Source organism: Triticum dicoccoides, chromosome 7A, assembly GCF_002162155.2.
Source record: "Triticum dicoccoides isolate Atlit2015 ecotype Zavitan chromosome 7A, WEW_v2.0, whole genome shotgun sequence".
Lineage (NCBI taxonomy): Eukaryota > Viridiplantae > Streptophyta > Magnoliopsida > Poales > Poaceae > Triticum > Triticum dicoccoides.
In genome coordinates this window covers 46,898,655-46,903,908 of record NC_041392.1, presented here as the reverse complement: position 1 = coordinate 46,903,908, position 5,254 = coordinate 46,898,655, and the positions used below count along the sequence as shown (strand labels likewise).

At 47.7% G+C, this 5,254-nt stretch overlaps 1 pseudogene; it reads left to right on the top strand.

The window, feature by feature from the left end:
- The first annotated feature begins 1,819 nt into the window (after window positions 1–1,819).
- On the top strand, window positions 1,820–4,471 carry LOC119333034 (annotated as a pseudogene).
- Window positions 4,472–5,254: the final 783 nt, after the last annotated feature.

Sequence of the window (5,254 nt, the reverse complement as noted above, 5' to 3'; positions counted from 1 at the left end):
GGTCCCCCGTCCCTGCCACTGATCGTTGCCCTCACTCGATCATGCCGCTCCAAAGCAGAGTAAAATCTTTACATTATGTGCCTTAAGCCCATAGATCGCCGAAGCAGTTTCTTCATGTGCCAAATTTCGTTGTTTTTCTCTCTTTCTTTTTTCGCGCGTTGTTCGAATCTTTGCTTTTCTTTTTTGTCTTACTAGTTAAATGCCCACACGATGCTATGAGCCATAATTCAAATAAAAGGTATTGCTATTTGCCAACAATGCTTGGAAATTCGAAGGGAGCACCTAGACGCCAATTAACTAAAACAAAAATAGTGTTTTCGTCTAACTCACTTGCCGCTGCTAATGTTATTTTTCCTCCCAACACCGTCTCCTTTCTCCACCCGGTCAACCCGACCACCTCCACCAGCCTAATTGCATGTTGTCGCCGTGTGCCACCCCACACCCTGGACGAGCCGCCATCACCCCTAGTCATCCCTCTAAACTCGACCACCATCTCCAACACCAATGACTGCGGGTGACCTCTATGAAGGTGGGTATTTTAAAAAATACAATAATTACATTTTGAAATTTCAAAAAATTCTGAAAAAAATTATACACATTCATATAAATGTATTCTACATGTGTATAAAATCTCACAACGAAATACATTACGGTGAGAGCTACACAAAAAAGAGAAAAATCGTGCATTTCTAATACTGAACAGTGTTCGCACTGTTCATCAATTTGAAAACCGCGATTTGTCTTTTTTTGTGTAGCTCTCATCATAATGTATTTCATCTTCAAAATTTACACACATGTAGAATATATCCATGTTAACATGTATGTTCTTTTCAGAATTTTTTGAAACTTTAAAATATGTTTTTTGATTTTTTCAAAATACCCACCTCCATGGAGGTCGACCGCCGTTGGCATTTTGCGCCCCACGCACCCCTTACTCAGACCCGTCAACCCTCTGCCTTGTCTCTCCTCCATTGGGTGTTTCCAAACTCATTTTGATAAAGTCGTTCTCCATAAATCATGCTAATCATCGATGCTTTTATTTAGAGAGCTAAAGATGCAAAGTTGACACACTAATCTTTACTCAAGAAGTCTTGAAGCGAGTATAAAAAAATCATGCAGCTTCACAAACGAATTGTATATGTATGTTGTACTATAGCAATGCCAAAATTATCTTTCCAAACATTGGAAAAAACAAAATACTTATTTGATCATTTTAGAAGAAATGAAAAGGATTACCAAATATATGTGACATGCATTGAAAAACTGCAGATTTTGAATCAGCTTTTGCGTGTATTCATATTCCACTACTATATGATGAGCCATAATAACTAACCGTCCTCCATCAGCTCTCACAAATATAAGGAACTCCTATCCTTGATGCACTAAACTAACTTTCAATTTCATCACGACCAGTTCTTGCCCTCATCGCCCTGCTAGGATGAAAAAGATACTGAAAATAAAGTGATATGGGTACATCAAGCAATGAGGATTACAAATATGGAGAGATGCACTGGAAATTCTCAAAAAAAATAAAGAGGTGTGTCTAGGGCACATCTAGATGTGTTTTAATTATTGCACATCTAAATGAGTGAATCAAGCATAAAGAGAAAGAGAAAAAAAGAAAAAGAAAATATCCACACGAATCTCAACGTAAGATCAATGACATAGGACTTAGATGTGCAATACTTATAGCACATCTAGATCAGGCTGCAAGTGGGACTATGTATGGGACTCCCACTTTTAGCCCACTTAGTCCCACTAATTTTGGTGGGAATAACCAGTCATCCCGTGGCAACTTACACAAATTATCTGGGCGCAAATGGGATCCCACTTAGCTGAGGAGCTTGCATTCGACTCATGCTGGCTAGGCGTGAGATTCTGTACTGATCGATCGACTTATCCTTTGACCCAAGGCTGCCGCCTGCTCCTCTGTCAGGCCACTGCCGCCGGCGTCAGATATCACCCGGAACAAACTGCTCAGGTGGCCGCGGAGGGCGTCGGCGAGCTCGGCGCCCATGTACAGCGACATGTTGAGGAGATTGCACTCGACGGCAGGACCGGTGTTGCTGATGAGATGGAGCAGGCTATGAGAACGTCCTCCGACAGGAGCGTCTTTCTGCCGGCATCGTCAAGCTGGATGGAGCGGAAGTTGGTGTCTCTCGCTCGCAGGCCGTCCGTCTTGATGATGCCCCGACGGGAAGTTGCAGCTGGTGAGCGAGGTGGGTTCCCAATGGATTAATAGGGTTAGCCCACTTAAGAAAAATTCTGTCCAACGGGATCCCAGTAAATCAATTTAAGTGGGATGGGATTGTTAGTCCCATTTAATCCCACTCCCATCTGCAGCCTGACATCTAGATGTGCTTTAGCAAAACTGTAAAGTTTAATATGATGGCCTCGATCTTAATTTATCTCGTGTTGAACGGGGTTAATGGTTTTAGCAGACGGAAACTTAAAGATTTCTCCAGGTTACTGGTGCAGGAGCTGGGTCTGAACGCATCCGAGCGCTTCTTCTCTCCCCTCAACAGTTCCACTTCCACCCCTACGCAGCAGCAGCAGCGCAGCTACTTTCTGCTCGTCCAGTCCCATCTTCCACAGCTTGCAGCTGGCAGCACTGGCAGAGAGTGGTGCACGCCGTGATCCAGTTTCACACCGCCCATCCTCTTCCTTGCACGCTCACCGCCAGTTTCGCATCCGAGGTTGGTCGCCAAAGTGACTTCTTCCCCCGGGCGCCTGCCCTCCATAGACGCCGGCAGGAAGACCGTCGCCCTCGCTCGACCGTGCCGGCTCCAAAGCAGAGTAAATCCTCTCGGATCTCTCCGTCCATTCTCTCCTCTCCGCTCCTCTAAGCCGGTAGATCGGCGGAGCGCTTCTTTCTTGCGCCAAATCCGTCGCTTATTTTTATCTTTTGCTTTTCTTTTTTCTCTTGCTTGCTAGTATCAGCGAGGAACCAGCATCCCGGGCAGCGGCGACGCGACCGTGTTGGACGATCTGCCGGAGTGGCTTGTCGTCGACGAGATCCTCTCCCGGCTGCCTGTCAAGGACGTGTTCCGCTGCCGCGCCGTCCGCAGGTCGTGGCGCAGCGGCACGTCCACCGACGCCTTCATCCTCGGCCACCACCGCCGCCAGCCCTCGCTGCCCATCATCGAGCACGACCATGGCATCAGCCTCCGCCTCCAGTGGTCAGAAGATACGGCCCCTGCTCCGGTACGCAAGCCTCCATATATATGCATGCGCTTCATAACCTGTGACGGGCTCCTCATCTTGTGGCGGGGTTCAGATTTCTACATCTGCAACCCGGCCACCCGCAAGTGCGCCCCGCTGCCGCATCCTCCACGACAACAGTTCATCAGCCCCATCACCGGAGTCGACGTGCTCGGCTTCTACCCGGCACCAGCCATCTGGAGAATACCGGGTGCTCTGGGTGTCGTACGCCTCGTACGCCTCACCCATGGGGACATTCCTCGCCGCTGTTGAGGTTGAGCAGCCTGATTACTTTGTCTTCACCGTGGGATCGGACCAGCCAAGACGCATCCAATGGCCGACAGTTTCAGAAGATGGGTGTCCTGCTGCCCGGTCCAACCATCCACCAATCCATCATCGTGGTAGCCTGCACTGGGCAATGGGTTGCAGCATAACGGTATTTGACACCATAGCCGAGACATTCCGGCAGATGAGCCGCCCGGCACAATTGGGCAGCTACGCGCTATTATTGGATACGGGCGACAACCTTGCTTTGTATGCCAGCACGGCAGCACCGACCATGACCGCGTCACTGTGGATGTCTGGGTGCTGGAGGACTATGATGCACAGATCTGGGGGTTTCGATACCGGATTAACTTGTTAGCGATGGAGGCATCGCTTAAGTTGTGGAAATCTATCCCTAGGCTGGCTGTGATCAACGAGCGTGAGCTGTTGATGGCGCAGCGTCCTCATCGTCTGTTGCATTGTGATATTGATGATGTGTTTTTAGGAAATGTCGAAAGCGAAGAGCATGAGAACCGCTTGACGCTTTCTTGGCATCGCTTCCATGAGAGCATGGTTTCAGTCCCATTGTTTGAGGTGCAAGAAGAAGTAGATGCCGTGAGCAACGAGCCTCCTCCATTCGTCATGGTGCTACAAGATGATGCGATGCTCCATCTTAATGGGTTGGACTAGTAGTTTCCTGTGCCCTTGGTAGTATCTACCCTATATCTGTATGAACCTTGCTTTCTGTTCTATGTTCTTACTTTTCAGTACTACTAGTAGAACCAAATCGAACACATTGTATTTCTGAAGTAGTACTCTAGTATCATCGCTTCGTATGTATCTTGAACATCGTGCTAATGTATGTTATGAACAATGTGTTGGGCTAAGTCCCTCCACATGGAGGTGTGTTGGCAGCCCAACATCAGCCCACACAAGTCCAACACATATGAACCGTCGATCTGTTCTGCATCCAACGGTTGTGAGTGTTTCCTGGTGAAGGGAGCAAGGAGAAAACCCTAGCCACCGCACCCCTTGCTGGGTGTGGCTGCCATTCGTGCAAGTGAGAGTGAGAGCACACAAGAGAAAACACAACCTGAGAGAGGAAGAAGAAGAAGCAGAGGTTCTGTCCAGATTTGCTGCATTTGACTAGACAGTGTTCAAGCTGATGGTTGGAGGCTCAAACGTGCTTGGATCGACCCCAAACTTGGTGAGCTAGTTCCTTACTTTGAGTACTTCGATCTGGTTAGCTGGTTTGAGGATTGGGTCAGTGGAGCATCAGATTTGAGAGTGGTTTTGTCAGCTCTGACTGCTGCAGTTTCAGAACAGAGTAGTTTTGGGAGACGAACAGTTTGGATAGGCAAACGATGTCCGATTGAGCTGAAATTTGGAGAGTATCTCAGGAACTCGTGTGTCTACTTGTCTGCCAAATTTGGTGCTGTTTGGTTCAGCGGTTTAAGAGCAGTTTGCAAAACACTGGAGGGTACAGAAGCTGTGTAAACTCTGCTTTGCTGAAATCTTGTCTCTTGTGGTTGTTGTTGCTGTTGCCGGTTGGCAACGTGGAAAGTGTGTTGTAAATCTCTCTAGAGGTTCTAGAGAAGACTTTGTACTCATCATTCTCATAGTGAAGTTGTGTGGACCGATCGGTCCACAGCCATGATTTTTTTAGTTAAATCCCGTGTCACATGTGCATGTTGTTTGTGTTATTCCGCTGCTTACTTGTTGGTTGAAGTTGTCCTCAAAGTTCATCACAAATGAAGGGGGATGTGTAGTGTGCATATTTGTCGTGTCG